This window comes from Sinohyriopsis cumingii, chromosome 19 (assembly GCF_028554795.1).
Source record: "Sinohyriopsis cumingii isolate HCF-2022 chromosome 19, ASM2855479v2, whole genome shotgun sequence".
NCBI classification, from domain to species: Eukaryota; Metazoa; Mollusca; class Bivalvia; order Unionida; family Unionidae; genus Sinohyriopsis; species Sinohyriopsis cumingii.
The window spans coordinates 65,253,904-65,276,448 of NC_142979.1; the positions used below are offsets into that span (position 1 = coordinate 65,253,904).

Below are 22,545 nucleotides of genomic sequence, written 5' to 3' on the forward strand. Positions count from 1 at the left end.
AAATATATAAATAAATATTACTTGTTTCAACACATTCATTTAGGACACACACACACACACACACATATATATATTCCTTTAATGTGTACACACTACAGCTTTACTCAATGTAGATTTGAAAACAATACAAAAGGATGACAAAGAAATAAAATGTACAAAATTATTACTGTACACACTCATATATTATTGTAGAATATATCAAAACAATACATAGAGAGGGAAGAGCAAATAAAAACAACTTTATTTTTGACTATATGTCCTGAATTACAACATGTTTCTAAGCATCTCTCCGTGCTTTGTCCGAAAACAATATGGTGGCAGCCGGGCACAGTGATGTCATGTCTATTTTTAGCAAAACGTTTAATTCAGTACAAGCGCCATTATAAAAACTACTCAAGGTGACACCTCTGAGAAAAAAAAAGACAGTTTATGATGCACACATTTTTAGAATTATTTTAATTTCTCGGTTTTGTTATATTTTTATCATCTATTTAAATGCATAACCTATCTATATAGGGCAAGTTTTTTTGTGGCTCCTAATGTATCTTTTTAACATGTGTTTCATTGTGATTATCAATTATTTTTAACAAGAATTTGCACCAGTACACCGGCGTTATTCTGGTAAAATCCAGGTGTTTAGATAAATACTGCAGATAAGAGACAAAAGTAGACAACATTTTTGCACTTCTCTAAACACAAATTCTGATCAGTCCACCAAACTTAGACATGTACTTTTGTCATTCTACACACCTGCTAACAGGTTTGGGTTTTTTTTGCATAAAAGTAGTACAGTAAATAGTATGTTGAACTTTGTACAATGCTAAGAATGCCATTGGGTGTGTGGTTGATTTATGTATTTTGGTATTCACAAAAAGCCACCTGTGTCATTATGCTTGTTTACATGAACACATCTTACTTTTAAAAACAATGGAAATTAATATGGTTGTTGAGCTCTATGCCTTATATATATATATATATATATATATATATATATATATATATATATATATATATATATATATATATATATATATATTCACTACAAAGGACAGTACGTGAGCATTGTTTGTATGTATGTGCATTTGTATTTTAATGCATGTTTTTGGTTTAGTTTGGTTTCTTGTGGCATTATAAAGTAGAAGAACACACTGAAGGTTATATCATGCAAAAGAAAATAGGCATAAATGCCTTGTCCAAGAAAACAGCATAGTAGCCAATTCGGGCAGATCTAATGTGGGACTCAAACTTGGACCCTTCTGGTCTCAAGTCCAATGCCTTAACCTGTGAGCCACGACAGTTCCCATCACAGCTCCATAAAATGTGTTGTGTACAAAAATACCTAAACCTCAAGGATGAAGATGTGACTAAAGAGGAGGAAAGGTCTAGTCACAGCTAATTAATACTGATGAGTGATCAATCAAGATTCTAGCTTCCCGTATTAAAAACTTTATCAGACTGAGCCAATCAGCCAATCAGATCCTTATTAACAGCAAGATTTCTCCATAGCAACTCCAATCTGACTGAACCAATGGAAAATGTTACTTTATATTCACCAATGAGTCTTAGGTTTTAACTAACTTCACAATGCTACTTTATCAAGGAATGTTAGTTCTGACTGAGGAAAATTTGTGAACACATGTTGGTACCTTAACTCAATTATTTGTTGTATTGTTGCACTGAATTAAAAGCTGCCCTCCTTTCTATTATCATATTAATTATGTCTATTGAATCAAATAAAGGAGATGGAATAAAAGAAAAGTTAAAAGGCACGAAAATCCTACAATCTTAAAATCTAGTGGCCCCAGTCATATGTCAGGTGAACTCACTTCATTTGATCAATCGAACACTTATAAATGTTATTGTGTATGTAACATAAACTACCTTAAATTAACCGACTGTCTCATAACTGTGATCAAAAATAACAAGGCAGCCAAGCAAAACAAATACTTTGCAAAATAAAGAGCTTGATTTCACAGATACGGACAATTGTGGGCAAGCTAGTTTCAGAGAATTCTTGAACTGGCACTTAGGGATATCCTCAATAATAATTCCATTTAATTAATTCATGACATCAATATTGTACTAATTGAGCAATACAAAAATTGAGTTTCAATGTAGACGATTGTCTCATGAAATAAATGTCACTTGTTTTTGAAGAAAAAAGTTTGGTGTTGTATCAACAGTTAGTCTAGTTCCCTGCCATGTGGACTCCCGATTTGGCAGGATAATAGTAAATAACACTACAGGAACCAGACTCATCAAGAAAACAAAAAGCAATGACACAATACACAGATTTTTTCACGTGCATGTGATGGTTGTTGAAACCAGTTGGAACTATCTTTCATATGATGGACATTTTGAAAATAAATGTTTTTTGAACAGAATAATGAACAACTTCATTAGAAAAAGCTTATTATTAAAAATTATTATCGACATACATGTAGTTGTAAAATGAAGATTCAGTCAATAAACAGCCCAGTTTCCTAACACTGCCCCTGTTTTCTTGATGTCAAAGTGATTTTTTCAATTTCTGGAGGTCCCTCGGTAACACACGCCTCGCTTATAGTGCAGTCGGTGTTTGTGGACCCCGTTGTGCGTGAGTTATCGAGGGAGAGGTGTACTATGTCATACTGGAATTTGTCCTATAACAAAAGTGTATTATAGCTAGGTTGCCCTCGTACACGATTAATGTTTACCATAAATACTAGATTATAAGTCGAGTCCAACCGCAAACAACAAAGATCCAGATCTGCCAGAGTATAATGCACCTCCACATCAGGGTTTATGTTGCTTGTTCTACTTATTACTCATAAAAAACTGCACAGAACCAGATCTGTCGGTGCATTACACAACAGCATATCTGGGTCTCTGAAGCTTGCAGTTGGACTCACAGGAAGTATATACTGTAATTCATGTCATGTATTCTAGAAATAATCTCAAAGTTCAAAAACTTTAAAACTCTAGAAATTTAATTAGAACAGACCAAAAATCTGAGAACTTTATGAAAGTTCATATTTTTAATAACTCTACTTGCTTGCTTAAATTATTAAACCTTAATTTTGCAGAGTCAAACTTAAACTTTGAAGTCATTACTCAGGAATCTCTAAGAACATGTTGCCTGATGCATGCGTACTTTGAAGGAAAAAAAGTTCAAGGTCAACTGAATGAAACTAGACATCTCAGCGCATCTTGGAGATATCTTTCTATTAGTATGCAACTCTTGTAAAAGCATATATATATATATATATATATATATATATATATATATATATATATATATATATATATATATATATATATATATAAATAAATAAACAATCGGGAATTTTATAGCTAAAATATCACTGTATCCTGGAGCTTGTATCTCATCAAAACTTTTATATCCTGTAGTTCCGTAGTGATTTAGCTACTACAGTGGTCCTCACAATAATGATGTTCAATGGGAAGCCATAAAACCTGCCATGTTATAGACAAGTCTGCCTTACGTTAGGATACAACACGGCCATAAATTCAACCAGCATAATGGAATTCATGACCATACGCATGCTGTATCAGGTACCATGTTCTACTGTGTGTAGTTTCTTATACAATATTCCTTGTAGTTTCCTTAGTAGTCATAAGTAACTCAGATTCCTTGCTAATAAATATGAAGGAGTTACATGGAAACAAAAGCTGAGTCCAGAAATTAATATGTCTGCTTGTCCCAATGAGTGATTCATGGATGAGTTTTTTCTCTCAAGAAAAATATCAAAAAACTATTGTCACATTATGGTTTATTGCTCATACAATTGCATATTTATGGCCTCTTTTTGCTTGACTGGTAGCATCATCAAGATCACAGATAAAACAAGAATGCCATGAACAAAATATTAAATTCAAGCCCAATCTATAATAGTACTCTATGTAAATAAATGAAGTTTTCCAAACATAAACCAGCTTTCTTCTTTCAGCCTGTGTGACCTACAATATTAAGCTTTTGACATGAAAACTGAGAAGATTTTTAATTATCACAAGTGCAAGGTACTCACACAGTTTGGGCCAAATAAGGTAAACAGCTAAAGTTATTGTGTATAAACAAAATTGGTAGAAGACACATGGACAGATGGATGGTAACATGACAACACAATATGCTCCATCTTATTGAAATCATATAAAAAAAAGCTGACCAGTGATGCCTGAAAATACCGTAAATGTGTTCATATGACACATATGCCCCTACTATGATGTAACTGAAGGAAAAAGTTCAAAAGCAAAAAGGGGACAATAGATCCATTAAATGCTGTCATGAAATCGTACAAATCAAACCTGAACTAGATCTTCATGAAAAGCCACATACCAAATTTCAATCCATGATGTCCTTCAAATGTTACTGACTGAAATCAATTTGTGATGGACATGAAACGCAGATGATTAATGTCAATATATGTCCCCCTACAAAGATACACATACAAAATATTTTTACTTACTTTCATGGCACCTACCTTGCTTGAATTTGTATACTGATCAGACAATCAAAATTTACAGATCTGGTGTCTGAAACTAATACCTTCATATGAAATAAGTTTATTTTAACTTGCTTCCCACTTGGAAAAAAATTAACACTACCCATTTAGGTATAAACTTCCTCAATTATCTTTGACCCTGAAGATGCTCAAAGCTTTTCTAGCTGACTTCACAATCACATCTGGGTGGTTTGTCCAGGCATGTAATTAAATCTGGCAAAGCATAGCAAAAGGAAAATATTTCTGTAAAAATATATTTTTTTACCTATTTTAAATTATACTTTTTATATTCTCTTCTTAAATCACCTATAAGTTCCCAGTATTTAATTAAAATGCATGGACAAGTGTAATTTTTCTAAATAATAATCATCAGTTTTGAACTAGCATAAAGCAGCATTAAGAAAAAGTGCTTTTGAAACATTTACTCATCTTAATCCACCAAAAGCACAAATCCAGTTTTATTTTTTCTTTGGGAGAGTGGTAACAAGTACTTTTTTTTTATCTATGGACAATTAATGACAAATTAAACCATAATATTACTATTCTACCCCAAGGGCAGAACCCTGAGAATTTTTTTCTGAATGAAATGCTGAGGTCCAAAGTGGACATAAATTGGTAATGTGCTGAACCAACTTTAATGACAAATATACAAATTTCTACTCAGAAATCTAAGATGTCAATCATTAATTAAAAGTTTCATCAGCCTTTAAGATGCCAACTTCAGAATTATCCTTTGACTCAGGGAAATGAGAAACAATGAAATTTAAAATTATGTCATATATTCAAAGATGACACAATCTGTACTAAAGCCATGAAAATAGGTCAAAATCTTGCAGAGCTATAGGACTCATGGTACATGTATTAATTCAGTTCCCAAAGTAAACCTATGCAAACGCCCTGATATTAAAAATTCAATAACTTTAAATTTCTGAGTGCTCATGATCAAACCTATATTTATCAGTATAGATGAAACCTTGATGATAGCTTCTGTGTAGAGAAAAGGATATGAGCCACAGCATTTTCTGAACCTATATGTGTCTGAAACATGCCTTCAATTCAGCACCAGAGTCAAGTACTATTTTCAGTAATGAGTGTTCCAAACTCATGACAGTTAAAGGACTGAAATTCCATCAAGAAAACAATGTCTCTATTTTTTTTATGTTGCAATTAGGATAAGCTCTCAAAAGATTCTTTTTCCTACAAATAACTTCCATTATCAACCAATCCAGGCCACTCAAACCCATAAATACTCTATTATGTGTTCACCAATTTCATGGCTGGTTCCCATTTTTCCCTACAGTCAGTATCATGTGTTCTTTAGAGTTACAAGCATGTGAATTGTTTTAAGGGGATGTAACTCAATGCAAAATAATTACCTTCTCTTAATTTTGATGTCATAAATGAGGAAAAACAATGTAAAATGTTCTGAAAAATAATTTAAGATTAAACAAAAGATTAAGCAAAGTCATTTACTTGAAATATCTGGGTAAATATATGCAGCTAAATATTTGTGAAATGTAAAAGATAATAAAGATTAAAATTAAGAATTTAAAGTTTGAATTAAGTTGAAAAAGTAACAATGCATTTAAATTTATTAGAAGTGAACAGGGTAAATTTTCTCCATGAGTAAATTTAGTCTGAGTTTAGAACTACAAAAGTGTCCACTAACATATGAAAATGATCTGATTTAAGGTGAAATTTTACAGCAATTTAAATTGTATTTAAAACATTTAAATTCTTATAATTTTTCTTGATAAAACTTTGAAATAATTATGCAAGTGTGTATAACCATTTGACGTGTTCTTGTATAATTGTAAACAGCTTTAAGGTTTCATTTAAAGATTTCAGTCTTTTACAAAGTATTTGATATCTTGTACGACACTAGCGGAACTTCTGAATATTATTGAGCTATGAAGAAATTACCTCCTTTGAAAATTTCTAAGCTTAAATTTCTTCAAAAGCTATATTGCCAAGTTGTTGTTTTTTTTAAATCAATAAATTCCTGCAACAGGTTTAAAAAACAGTTGGGTCAGAAGGTAAGCTTTTTAAGAAGAAAAAACATTTCTTCTTTTCATACAGATTCAATCAGTTCCAATTGCCAACAGTAGAACTATGAAGTATTCCAAATAGTCAGTTCTAAATACAGAAATGACAAAAAAAAATATGAAACATGATATAAAATTTCCAGGAAAAAAATGGAGCCAGCAGGATTTTAGAAGGGTTGGTAAGGTTACAAGAAAATCAGAATTACTTGGACAAATGGAATTTTTTAAAATTTGTGCTATTCTTTATGGTAAGATGTTTTCTTTCTTTTACAACATGTTTAATTTGAAACTTCAAAGTCACTTTAAAGCCAAAACATGATGCTGCCTTGCAGCATATTTTTTCCTAAGTGATTAGAAATTCTTATTTATCTTATTTATTGCATTTGTGATTGTTCTGAAATACTGCAAAGCCATTTCCCCTTTATCAAGTACCTGATGATAAATGGCACCAGAACCAAACCTGATGATAAATGGCACCAGGACCCAACAAAAGCTGTTACCCTATACTGCAGCTAGAAGGCCAAGTAACAACTGTTTTGGGCTACTAAAAATTAATCTTTACAAATAACAGAAGTGATTGAAAAGACAGTAGCCATGATATTGTAACATTCTTAGATTTTACTATTTCTCAGCCAATTAAGCCTCTTTGATTATAACCTACCTCTTTAGATGTGAAGAGAATGATGGTTCTTTTAGTCTAGTATCCAGCTCCAATTAACACGGTAGAACAATATATATATATATATATATATATATATATATATATATATATATATATATATATATATATATATATATATATATATATATATATATATATGCTGGGTGAGTTTACAAAGACTTTAAGCCAAGCATGTAAAAAAAAATGCAAAGATTCAATTATTCTAAGCCACTGCCTCTTAGCCAATTTCAAAGCACACAAATCAGAGTAAAACAGTAGATAGAATTCAGACATACAGTACTGTATTGTCAATTTCATATGAACATTTTCACACAGAAATTAGGGTAATTAAAACTTATTATGCATTATCATACAATTTTTAAATGACATATCAGGTTTTTTTTTTTAAAACATGGCACATGCAAACATTGTCCTTTATCATACAGAACTCACTCACTTTAAGGCCCTTCATTAAAACATAGTTCCTATTATAAGGCAGGTGCAGTCATGGAAACCCATTTTATTAATTGATAGCAATATTTTATGTATCATGTTCATTTTCTATTAAAACTGTATGCATCATGGTTTTTTTTAAATTATGAGGCAGTCTCACTCCAAGGCAGTATACTCCGTGGCTCATACCTACAGTGTTAGAATAAGGGAATACTATATTATGTAATGATACTATACAGAAGCTCCTGCTTAGTGTCATAATGAGGGAATACTGCATAATTGTATGATGCTACAAAGACAGGGTTATTACAGGTGAGTAATTACAGGTGTGTATGCTAGCCTTCAACAATTAATTTCAAGCTGACTAATTATTTTCAAGTTTGCATGTGTGATTAGTCAGCTTACATGTATTCATGTACATTGGTGGGAACAAACATATGGGAGTGTTTCATTCATTAAATTCAATACACCAGGAAGTATGTCCTTATGTTGTACTCATGCCACCACACCATACATGTATATGTAGTTAGAGGTATACATACCTGTTTTACTAATCATGTTTACAATTATCTGATAGATAGTAAAGGATAAATTGTCAAAATAATACTTAGGTCACCATACATAATAACTACTCTAATATGTAAATAACTTATATATCACTTTGTACAATTTACATACAGTTTGCAGTTTCATATTTATCATATGTCAACATGTTAACAATGTTAACATATCACATTCTGTAAATATGATTGGTCCAAAAAAGCCTTACAAAATCCATGTGCAGTATTCTCATTATTGATTGGCTGCAACCATGGGACATTTCCTGCATCCACCTTCTAGAACCTGTTCTTTGCTATTACTATTTATAAAATTTGTTGAATAATTTCCAGCATTTGTTTATGAAGGCTTGCAGAAATCATTCAACTCATCACATAAATTAAATATTAAATCATTAAGCATTTACAGTGTTATATATGTGTGTGTATATATGTGTGTGTATATATATATATATATATATATATATATATATATATATATATATATATATATATATACACACACACACACACATACATTTGGTTAAATAGATAGCAATAAGACTGTTATGCAATTTTTTGCCACACATCATAGGTGATGAAATTCTAAATTCTAAACGATGTGTGAATGAGTATCTTCATTACAAACTAGGAAGATATGTATTATTTTAGCTGCTCTAAAGTTGATGCCACATACAAGGTACCACATCTGCTGCAAATGAGCTCAGTTTAACACATTAATCCCTGGAGGTTTTTGTTTTCGTCTGAAATTCGAGTAGGAAACACATTTTGAAAGCTATTTCTGAATACATCCCAAAACACCAACTTCCAAGTGATCTTCCAATAACATACTGCCTAGTTGTGTTAGAAACATCATTTTTCATTGGCTATTTGGCTCGCGCATGAGCAGAAGGGTAAAAGTTGGAGTTCTTTTTTCTTTCTTCTTTTTTTGCTTAACGGACCCATTATTTTCGTATCAAAACCACTCTTTATTCCAAATGCCCATCTTATCCTACTTTTTCCAAAGGTTCATCTGTCTGTTTGCAGTTCATACCAGTCTGCCTTAGATCTGAGACCAAAAAGTCTAAAATCTGGACACAAAATCGGATTCTGACCACGGGCGAATTTTGTGTAGAAACAAATCAGGTCCAAAAAATGAGGTTTTTCCCTCTGTATTTTGAAGTAAAACTAGAAATTCCAGATTATTTGGTATCATTGTAGAGCTACATCTGTCTACCTTTCTATAATACCACCTAGTACTTTAGTGTATCATACATCACCTTGATGCTACAGAGCTCGGCAGTAGGCTACTACCTCCTGCTATGTAAACCTCATCACCAGGGGTTAATGTAATCAGAATCTAAAACAAATCCAATGGGTAGAGAGATGGCACAGGGTGTTGATACATGAGCTGTGAGTACTAATACTACATGCATAACTGTGTGCAAGTGTGTGGGCACGTTGAAGACCCAATGAAAAACTATACTCCTGTGGAAATAATAGGATCCACTTCTCCAATCCATAAATTATACAGTACTTCTGTGGAAATAGCAGGATCCCTTTGCCAATCTACAACTTATACTTCTGTAAAAATAGCAATATCCCCTTCCCCAACCCACAAATATTAGTACCAACAAAAAATGCAAGTTTCCTTCTGAAGCAACAAAATATAATAGCCATAAAAATTAAAATCAATACACATTAATTGCCATAAGCATTTAGCTTTCTGGGTCCACACATATATATTCATATTAAACATATTTCAAACAAGGTTAATTCTTATCTTTGGATACTAAGGAAAATCAAAACAAACATTTCTCTTCAGCACAGGGTCATCTTTTATCAAGGTTATATTCAGCCATTTTTAAAATCACTTAATTATTTAGTGTCAAGCCAGATTTTTCACATCATGTTGTATATACTGTATTTATTGTGCATAATAGATAGCAGGTCTCAAGGTAGATTAGTGCTGTAACTAACTGAGTTACCTTCTAAAGTCTTTATTATCATTATTATTATTATTATTATTATCCATTATGGTACAAAAATGTATACTGATGTACTTAATCAAAAATATGAAAACACTTTAAGTTCAAAACCAATGAATATATGAATCAATTTCCCTTAATATCTATATGGTTAATTTTGTTTAATTTGCAATACCGCTAATTTTGTTTCAATTGCTGTATTGCTAATTTAGTCTCAAACTTACATGATCAAATTTTTGTAAATACTGATGATCAAAACCACTGTAAAAGTTCTCAGTGACAATGTATCACAGACAAGTGATATTTCCCAGAATCACCTTCAATCTTGCAGAACTGCAAGTGTCTTAATTATTAGCATCCTAACTGATAAATACTTAAACTTTTACCCAGAAAATTATTAATAATTTTACCTGATTAAATCCCTGTAGTATACAGTCCTTTGAAATCAGAAATACTGTACAATTGACATATTGTCCACACACCTTCACAATTTACTCCATGTGCAGGTAAATTATTGATTTCAATGGTGGCATTGCCAACTAATAAAACTAGGTGTAACACGAACCCTCTTACTGCCAAGGATATTTTCTTGGGCACAATTTGCCATAACAATGATAGGGCTGATTTAAAACTGCATGACTATATGAACTCAGTGGATAACAATCATCAACAGAGTCACAGTATTTATGGGTGGAGAGTTTAGTTACCATATATCCTCACTTACAAGTCACATGCAACTGCAAACAACACAGACCCTGATCTGTCAGTATATACTGCCGATCAGGGTATATGTGGTTTGTTCTAATGATTATTCCTAACAACCTGCAGACACAGATCTGCCAGTGCATTATGTGTGAGGACATTACTGCATGGGTCTGTGCAGTCTATATTGTGATTTTACTTATAAGCAAATACCTACAGGACATAACTGAGGACATAACTGATTCATCCATTTCAATGATAACAATGTAGCAAAAAAAGTCGTGTTTTGTTGCAAGTTTACTGGCAGAAAGCAGGATCGGTAGATATCCTAAATCATCCCATAAAGCTACTCTAAATAAGCCATATAAGGCAATGTTGGTCTGTAAAACCAACACCAGCTTTCAAATAAAATAATGAAGTGACAATTTAGGGGTGGAAAACAAATACAAATTTATACTTTAAATGTTTGTTAGGTACACAAAATGCATCTATTTTAAGGGTCATTCTGAAGTATTTACATGTTTGTACACATCACTTTTTAAATCAAAATTACCTGGTGAAAACTCCCAAAATATCCATTTATTTCCACCATTAAAAGAATATATCTTAAACCCTTGTGATCATGAACCATGACAAATGCTCATGCATTTTGTTCCTTTGATGACTCATCCTTGCAAATCCCATGTTTTTAATGAGGCGTATATTTCCTTTTTTAAGCCAATATCATGTATTTCCCTCCCCGACTCCATTCCACCACCACCCCTATCCCATCAACCTGGAAATTCATGACATATTAGATGGTCCCCAACAACAATTGTACATATTACACTAGATCAACAAATAAACCAATGATGATGTGGCATGATTGCAAACCAAGAAATATACATCTTAGTGACCTAATTCTCACTAATGACTCTTGACACAATTACATACCAAATTATGTGATTCCACAGACAATAGTACCAGAGAAAATGAGCTTGACACAAAGGTTAACACAAATTACAGGAACGTGAAAAATAGGTTACACTAACACAATTTCACTGAAAGGGTTAGTAACCCACTTGACAAATTAATATGACTCAACAAACAATACTGTGTGAGAAAATCACCGAAGGCATACTCTAACCACTGCATTGCATGCCTCTAAGTTATCAAATTTTTTGGGATTTTATAGTGATTGGATTAAAATCAAGCTGACATTATGATACACAGGCTCCTAAACAATGTCATGTTATCCTGAACTTTTGATACACCAACAAAATTAGAGGGATTCCAGGTAATAATAATAGTAATAATGACTATTTTTAAAGAGGGTAATGCAATTAGATGAAGAACTAATCTACCTTGAAGCCTTCAAACAATGGAACTTATTTATATACAAATGCATACATATACACACATGTACATGTATAGACACAATATGTTTACTTTCTTTCCTTTCACCAGATGGATACTTGCCCATATATATTGAACCCCCAGTCATATACATGCAGTATGCAATTAGTGACAAAACAGATGTGTAGTATATCTGATGATGTCCAGAGGCATTTATTAATACAAAATACAGTTACTGTATTTTCATTCTGATTTTAACTACATCTCTGAAGCCACTGGATATATTGGGTTTGGAAAAAGGAAATAGAGTGGGCATTTCTAATCTCAACTGGAAATATCCCTACTTTTTTTAATAATTCCTTATTTGTTTGGGATTTCTATACTGTTTACTAGACATGAATCGCAGGTGGGGAGTATTACCAGGTAGCCTATAGTGAGAGCACTTTATTGGATATCCTGTACATTAATTTGGCTTTTTCTCAGCAGGATTTGGTCTTTAATAGGTAATATTTTTTACTTACCAGCTAAATTTTCCTTGCTTTCTGTTCGGATTGAAATTAGCACAAATGCACTTTTTTGAAGATGTGCTAGCTTTGCTATGTTTTATCATCTGAATTATCCCATACTGTATTACAGTAGTCTAAATAGGGTTGTATGTAACTTTATCATTTTGTAACTGTTATAAAATAGTTTTCTCTGCTTTTCTGGGATAAAATGTCTTATCCTACTTAGAAGCCATAAACTTGAAATGACTGTGTTTCTGATATGTGTTCAGTCCAGGATAGGTTATAATCTAGTCTATCATGACAGACCATTTACAAATTTTTATCCTTCATGTCAGACATAGTTCATCACTATCAAGATCTGTTATTTTTTGCTGTGTTGATAAGTAATACCAGTATTTACCACCATGCTATTGCATGTGCACCAGTTGTCCAGTATGTTTAGGGCATACTGTAAAGAAATCTCCAGTTCAAGCTTTGTGTTTTGGATGTCTGACAATGTTGTATCACCTGCATAGAGATCTGTAGATGAAATTCAATCACCCAGTAAAATTGGTAGGTCATTAATAAATAATACAAACAGTGGTACTCAATAATAATAATAATAATAATAATAATAAGTGACTTTATTTAAAGTGGTAACACAATTAGCTAAGAACTAATCTACCTTGAGGCCCTCATACAAAGGAAATTTATTTATTTTAGCTGCATCTCTGAAGCCACTGGATATACTGGGTTTAGAAGAAGGAAATAGAATGGGCATATCTGATTGTTCCAGGTTCAGACATAACATTATTTATATAAACATGTTGTCTTTCCTTACTTAACTATGAAATAATCTATTTAACTGTGCTTTTATCACATTTGTAAACTTTCAGTTCCTTCAAAAGGATTTCATGATCCACCATGTCAAAAGCTTTTCTGAAATCTACAAATACAGATAATATTATTATACCTTGATCAAGTGCTTGAAGCCATTTATTGGTTAGTGAGATCAAGGCAGTCTCACGTGAATGTTTCTGTTTAAAGCATGATTGTTTAGGGTGTAACGGTAAGTGTTTGGTTAACCCTTTACCTCATGCAAGCGCCTTTGGACACCTCTACTCCATTCGCACAGAAGCGCCTTTTGACGTCTCTACTCCATTCGCATGGAAGCGCCTTTTGATGTCTGCTGTAAACATCAGCCATTTTAAGCCGGTTTTCATAGCACCACCTTCAGGGAAAACCCCCTATTAAATACTACATTCATTTCCGCGAAAGACAATTACGTCAGATCACATGGTCACTGTTTATGCTCTGGTCGATATTTGCTATTTAAAGTAACTGGTTCGTAATCTCCACTCTCCAAAATGGAGGTCACGGATATCATTCAGTACTTACGAAGTTTTCACGATTAGAATCACAACTATGAAAGTTTAAATAACTTAGGTAAAGGCTCTGATATTGATGTAGACAGTAATTAGTTTTTATAAATTATCAAATTCAGATGACTTAGTGATGTAGACGCAGACAAAAAATTACACAGCTATAACAATCGGACTTTACTCTTAAATTTTTCCACACATAATAGTTGTGTACCAAAAAGGTAAAATGGTTAAAATTGTTGTTAAACATAACATACACTACATTGCTTAACAGTTAACAGGCAGGCCTATGCGTATGGAGTCAAATAGGTGACAGGTGTTTTATTTATAGCACGCTGCACTTTGTGTGAGGTAAAGGGTTAAATATGACATGAAAGAGTCATGGACATGTTTTTCAGTTAATTTTAGTTTGATAAAATTGAGATTGGTCAGTAGTTATCAGCATCATTCTTTGAACCAGATTTGTGAAAAGCGTTACTTTAGCAGTTTTCCATATTCTCGGGACAGATGAGGGTGCAATACTTAAACTGATTATGAATGTTATGCTATCTGAAATAGCTGAGGCAGAAGTTTTAATGAGTCATGGACCAATCTGATCAAGTCCTGTAGATTTCTTAGTAACAAGTTCAATGACATTTTTTAACACAGTTTTTTTTATATACTGGTGGGGTACAGAAACAAAACTATTTAGGGATTTTGCTCCTGCAGAACCTTTTCAGTTCATAAAACCTGCTTTCTCTCACTGGTTCATTAACTATGTGGTAATGTTGGTGAAAAATCATTGAAAACATTGTAAGGATGCAAATTTCTGTTGATCTATAAAGAGCATGTTAATTTGGGCCAGAGAACAATTAATTAGATTTATGGGGACAGGTGCTTGTTAGATCGCTATACTGCAATAGTTTCTAATGTCTGTGTCAGAAGAGGAAGTGATTCTTAATTCAGCCTTCATTTATTTAACTGTTAGACAGACTAGGAAAGGGAAGGTTAACTTCGATTTTATATCAGAAAAGACGGAAGCTGAGTTTTTCCAGAATCAGTTGTTTGGATATCTAGAAGTCAGGCTGACCACAATTTTGGGGACTAGTTATAAAATGAGGTAGATATATTTAATCCTGATTGGTTATGCTAAATAAGGGGCATGGTTCCCACACAAAATTTCTTGGGTTTAAATTGCCCTAATCGAAAAATCTAATCAGTCTGCATTTTTCCTGCAAGAGTGAAAATAGGGACTCCGAGATTGAATTTGGAAGAAATTCTCTCGTAAAACATTTGTCAAATGGACCGGATGTCTGGAAAGTCAATGGACACAATTCTGGTGGTAGAAGTGAACAAAGCTTGAAAGCACAAGGAATCTGCATCAATCTCATGTAATTTGTTGATACCAATATAATGATTTGTTGGAATTTATTTGCTTATATTTGCATGAATTTATTTGTTTAAATCCGAAGATCAATTCTTTTGATATGAGTCTGACTGTGTTTGAGTTCATCTATCTGAATTTGTACAATGATCTTCTTCGTATAAGTTTGATGAATTGTTTGAATTTGTCATCTTGATTGTTATAGGAATCTAAGAATTACATGCATTACTTTAGTTGAATTACAAGAATCCATGTGAATTCACCAATCTTTGATGATTTCATGTATGCTAAAGACTCAAATGTGTGTATTCGCTGAAAATAATGTAGTTAAGTCATGTAATGAATTTCATTCATTCATTTGTGTAATTAAGACAAGAATGGAATTGTTATATCTCGTGTAATATTAATGGGAATCAGTGATGAAATAGCCATTAGGAAGTACATTAATCTTGTGAAACTAGGTTTTTTTATGGTCTGCCATGTTTAGTTTGACCAGATAGCTTTTGGTATCTGTCTGAATTCTGATAGAACGATATCTGACATAACGAGAGGGGAGTAATGTTCTGTTCCCAGTAGGACAACTGACAGAAGATTTAGGTTGCTTCTCTTGTTTATTTTGAAAGGGGAAATAGCTCCACTGATGTATCCACTGAAATATACACTGATGTATCCATTGAAGTATCCACTGATGTATCCAATGAGGTATCTACTGACATATCCATATACCTACAGATCCAAGTATCTAAATATCTACATTCTTAAGTATCCACCTACTCACACAAAGTTTGAGGGCCAAAATGAGGCAAGACAGTAGGGAGGTTGGAGAAGGGAAAAAACGAAACGACCTAAAGGAAGAACCACAGTGAAGATGAAGTGGACTGGAAATCAGCAGGTTATGAAGTTGTACAAGGCAATGACTTCAATTGTTCACTCAATTCTATGATGAACCACTTCAATCCTTTAAAACAGATCGGCTATTTTTATAAATATATATGTGTTTGAAATTCGGTGGAAGATTTATTTCAAAAAGTAGCGTATCTTCCTAATGTAATGTATAATTACAGTTGTTTATGTAATTGATTAAACTGCTGTTTTTTCTTCATGTATGGGGGCTCATGTCTTTCTGTTCTATATATCTGCTCAGATCTCTATTTATTCCACCTATAAGTTTCACACTTTATGTTAATATTTACTCAATCCGGGTAATAACACAGAGGGCGATCATCTCCTAGATAACGAGAACCAAATAAAGTGGACACCTTATAAGAAGGTACAATACGCCAATCAAAACTACCCAAACACCACTACAGTGGTGTCATTTACCAGAAGTGATTGAATTTTATTTGTCTGATCATTGTTTTCCCTCATTCATTTGAAAACTTTCCAATTAGAAATTGAGTTGCTCTTTGTTTTGCATTGATTGATAATAAGTTTGGTTTTTATAGTTTTTTTTTTATATCAAACCTGTTATTTTATTTCTCCATATTTTATATTTCGCATGGCTTCCCATAGCCTTGAATTGGTCTAGTGTTTTCATGGCATCTAGGATTTCAGTAGTGAGCCATTTAGACTGGATTTCATACTTTACTGGATGTACTTTCAGTGGTGCATGTTAAGAGACTACATCCATAAATCAGTCTGTCCACACCTTGAGAGATTCATCTATGTCATCAAAATTTTGGATTGTATTCCATGAAACTTTATGAAGGTCATCCAGAACTTGTTCTTTATTAAAATTTTTGAACAATCTGTACTCACTTATAAGTCAAGTCCAACTGCAAACAGCACATACCAAGAGTTGCCGCTGCATGATGCACTGGCAGATCTGGCTCTATGGATTTTGCTAGTAGAGATCGGAGGAACAAACAACAAAGACCCTGATCAACAAGTGCATTATACTTGTTGGTAAACTTTACATATAAGCAAGTACATAACGTACATTGCTTTCCACAACTATGAGAAAGCACAAGATTCTCTTGTACATTGCCTTTAACTAATACACAATGTGGTATATTAAAAACTGGGATAATAATAATAATAATAATAATAATAATAAGGTAAATCAATTAGTTACAGAACTAATCTACCTTGAGGCTTTCTATCTTTTATGTACAATATATACAGTATTATACTAATAACTGCCTTCATCAACAAATCATGATATGTCCAAAAACAGGGATACTAGCTACCTTCAGCTATAAATTATTATGTCACAAACTGGGTTACCAGCTGCCTTCAATTGTAACACATCAAAATACATCAAAAACTGCCTTCAACTACAACACATGGTGATGCATCAAAAAATGGGATACTAGCTGCCCTCAACAACAACACATGGTGAAACAACAAAAACTTGGATACCAGCTACCTTCAACTAAAAATCATGGTGATATTCAAAAACTGGGATACCAGCTGCCTTCAATTACAATAAATCATGACACATCAAAAACTGCCATAAACTACAATGCATCATGATACATCAAACATTGGGATAATAGCTGCCTTCAACTAAAAATCATGCTGATTGTGTCAGAAACTGGGATACCTGCTGCCTTCAATTACATCACATAGTGACATATAAAAAACTGGGATACTAGCTGCCTTCAACTATAACATATTGTGATACATTAAAAACTGGGATACTAGCTGCATTTAACTACAGCACATGGTGATACATTAAAAACTGGGATACTAGCTGCCTTCAACTACATCATATGGTGACACATAAAAACTGGGATACTAGCTGCCTTCAGCTATATCATATTGTGATACATTAATCACTGGGATACTAGCTGCCTTTAACTACAGCATATGGTGATACATCAAAAACTGGGATACTACCTGCCTTCAACTACAACACATGACCATAACATCAAAAACTGGGATTTTAATCAGATTGCCTGTAAGGAATAAAACCAAAAATAATAACCCACAATCTCTATCAGTTTTGATTTTCAAACTGAAGAAAACAAAGTATTCTGAGTGATACTTATACTAAAGTGACCACACACAAAATTTCCAAAACAGACCAGATGTGAAAATTTGCAGAAATAATGCTAGATAAAAATATGATGTCTGAAAAAAGAATTTAGTTAAAGGGAATTTTACAAAGGATGACTGGGTTACAGGAAACACAAAACTTTGTTTACTTGACCTTAGGTGCTATGTCTGATGACAATCCACTTATGGGAAATAAATTCAGCCATTTGAAAATGTCTCATTCCCCTGTGCAATATTCATTCCCAATCAGATAAAAACAAGATGGCTAGAAGGCATGCCAAGAAAATGTTTGCACCTTGTCAGTTGGCAGTTATGTTCTTATCTTACCCAGTAATTCGGACAGTCATGAGATACAGTTTTCACTGCTATCATCACCAGTAAGGCTGGCAAGGCCACTGGTCCATGACTGTACCAAAGTTTGGACAAAATGATGAAATTATTGAATAAAATATTTACTTTTGGGTTTTTTATAACAAGTAAAAATTATATTTTTAAAGCGGATTTCGACCGTAAATGAAAAAACTAAATACATGTATGAAGAAATTCTTTTCTTATCCACAATGATCTTAGCATAGAAACATTGGTGCTAATGGAAATGAATGTATTGTCAAATGTCACTCAGCCAATGTGGGAATGACAGAAAGCTTGCTAGTAGCTTCCCATGGGTCAGTGGTTTTACTGGGATTTTCTCTGGTTCTTCTTCCTCCAACAATACTGGCCACCATGTACAGCAATCATGCACTGAAAAATGGCATTAAACCCTGAACAACAACAACGAACCCAAACAAATGCTGATACCTAAGGACCACCTGATCAAGGTTTGGGTACCAAGTCATGATTTTCAGGCACACTGGCAGTTAAAACTCATCCAGGCCTTAAATGCCCACCACCTATCAATTTCCATGGTACACCATACATAAATTCAAACTACCTAACTTGAACATTTTTCAACCATTTTCATGGATCTTACAGCATGCAGTAAAACAATAACACATTAACCCCTGCCAACGAGTTTACGTGGCAGGAGGTAGTAGCCTACTGCCAAGCTCTGTAGCGTCAAGGTCATGTATGATACACTAAGGTGAGTGCTATTATAGAAAGGTAGACAGATGTAGCTCTTCAATGATACCAAATAATCTGGAAGTTCTACTTGCACTACATAATACAGAGGGAAAAACCTCATTCCTTAGACCTGATTTTTGTTTACCCAAAATTTGCTCATGGTCAGAATCCAATTTTGTGTCTGGATTTTAGACTTTTTGGTCTCAGATCTAAGGCAGACCGGTATGAACTACAAAGAGACAGATGAACCCTTTCAAAAAGTAGGAAAAGATGGGCATTTGGAATAAAGAGTGGTCTCGATATGAAAATGATAAGTAAAAAAAAAAATCTAACTTTTACCCTTCTGCTCATGCACGAGCCAAATAGCCAATGAAAAACGATGTTTCTAACACAACTAGGCATGAGGTTATTGGAAAATCACCTGGAAGTTGATGTATTAGGATGTATTCAGAAATAGCTTTCAAAATGTGTTTTCTACTCGAATTTCAGGCGAAAACAACAAAAACCTCCAGGGGTTAATGTGTTAACACTGATTCAGACTGGGTAGGTGTCAATATACAATGACCTGACTTGTGTTAAATACTATGCTATACAGTGGCTATGTTTGCTGTTATGATAGGTCAATTTGGCCGTGACAGCCCTTGTAGGATGGACAGACAGACAGACAGACAGATCATTCAGTTACAAAAAAAGTCCCTAAGACTTTCTTAGAAAGGAATTAATACAGCAATAAAAAATAATGCAAACTGACAAGCAGAAAACAATGATAATCATCACTGTCAAAAAAGCTTTAATTTATCACATGACTACCAGTACAGATTTATTTAGGTGGATATACCCATAGTTATTCTATATACACATATAACATGTATTAAATATCTCTAGCACTGTCAAGCCTGAACAGACATTGTGAAAAAGACATCTAAATGTATTTCAGAGCCATTTCTCTGTGCGTTTCATTGGTTTGCTAAAAAAAAAAAAAAAAAGTATTTGTCATCGTATGAAGACAGAATCTTTTGTTCAAATATTAAATGAAATTTATTCAGCTCATAAAGGCTCAAGATGACATCAATTATTTAACTTTTTTCAGGAAATTCATTTAAAGTGAGCAGTCCATTATTTGACTTGTTTTGGAAATTGCATTCAAAATAAGCAGTCCATTATTTCACTTGTCTCATAAATTTCATTTCCAATGAGCAGTCCATTATTTGACTTGTTTTAGAAATTTCATTTTAAATGAGCAATCCATTATTTGACTTCATTTCAAATTTAGAAATTTTATTTGAAATGAGCAGTTCTTATTTGAGACCACTCTGGTAGTCTAAGTTGTTAGAGCATCTGCCTCAGATGCAGGATGTGATGGGTTTGAATCCCCACTGAGCCATACTAATAACTTATAGAAATGGTACTAGCAGCTGCCTCACCTGGTGCTCAGCATTAATATGCTAATGTTAAAAAAAATCGGCCTGGTGTCAGGATAATGTGAATGGATGGGACATGATGCTACATGTCTGCAGCATGATGCCCAATGCTAGACATCACTATAAACTGCCACACTGAAGATATCGTAGTAATATGACTCAAGCTGTTAAAGCTACGTTAAAAATCCACAAACACACTCATGCAGTCCTCATTTTACTTCTTTCATGTTAGAGCTTCTGTATCTTACACAATGAAAGAAATATTATAAACCAATAAATGTTAAATAAATACGCAAACCTGAGCCATTAGTAAAGATTTTAGTGATGTTGACATCTTGGATACTGTATATAATACATGGTAGCTTCTACAAGCCCAACTATAACAGCAAACTCACCTTTTCTTGATCAATATCTGTCCACACCCTTTTGATGCTGTAGTCAGCCTCACTGAATGCTATCACTGATCCTCTTATCCAGTGCCAAGCTGTTTACAGCCTGTCATCTGAAACAGATATGTGGTTTACAATACTTAAGGAAATCTATCTACTCTTCTCACATACAGTATACAGAAATCTATCTGCTCTTCCCACATACAGTATACAGAAATCTATCTGCTCTTCCCACACACAGTATGCAGAAATCTATCTACTCTTCCCACATACAGTATACAGAAATCTATCTACTCTTACCACATACAGTATACAGAAATCTATCTACTTTTCCCACATACAGTATACAAAAATCTATCTACTCTTCCTACATCTATGAGCCAAATGATCAAGGCATGCCAATTTAACAAAGTATGATAAGCATCCAACCTCAACGATCACAAATCTTGATCTGCCACAGCATAATTCATGGACAAATCATGCAGTTATTACTGACCCTAACCTGCCAGCACAATTTCATCATTATCTGGGTCTATGCTGTTCGACATTTCATGTACAAGCTGACAGCATCAGCATGGGTCAGTGGTGTGACAATTATTAATTTATAAAAATGGTAAGAAAAGTCACATGACAAGCATTTTATTAATATTTACCATGTTCAAAATCATAAACATGTTCTTTTTCATAAGCTACTCAACGTTTTGGGATGAAAATTACAATGCAAGTAGGTGAATAATAGCTTCCAGTTAACATATATGTAACTTTCCATTATTTAGAATATCCCAAATGGAACTACCTGACACATGACAAATTTAACTGTAACCAAGTATTGAAAAATGACATTGTCAAAAAAAAACTCCAAAAAATGTGCACAGCTGTCTTTAACTGCTGCATAATTAAAATTAAAGGGTGATAATTAAGATGAACCAATCATCAATTTTTACATTTCACGTAGTTCCCAAGATCTCAGTGTGTGCTATTTGCAATTGTATACATGTTTCCTGTGCAAATATACTATAAATGCATGTTACCTTTAAAATATACTAGAATTCTTGGTACTTTCATGTAACTGACCTACTTAAATCTGATATCTAGTACCAAAAAAAAATAATAATCATAACCTACTTACTTGAAAAATCCAACTTTACAGTAGATGACTTACCTTTTGATAATCTACCTGTGTTACACATGTATATCCTTTGATCAAGCTAATTATTATCC

General features: G+C 33.3%; 1 protein-coding gene across 4 annotated transcripts in view; it reads right to left on the bottom strand.

Annotated features, from left to right (window-relative positions):
• LOC149775862 (unconventional myosin-Ic-like) overlaps nt 1-22,545 on the bottom strand; it is a 168,997-nt gene that overhangs the window by 141,372 nt on the left and 5,080 nt on the right. For 3 of the 4 annotated variants that reach the window (XR_016416624.1, XM_089944487.1, XM_089944486.1), the window contains exon 2: nt 21,331-21,437. The gene's annotated coding sequence lies outside the window, so the exon portion shown is untranslated. Of the gene's footprint in view, nt 1-10,595; nt 12,716-21,330; nt 21,438-22,545 lie in introns of those variants that run through there. The other variant, XM_089944485.1, reaches the window with a different exon arrangement.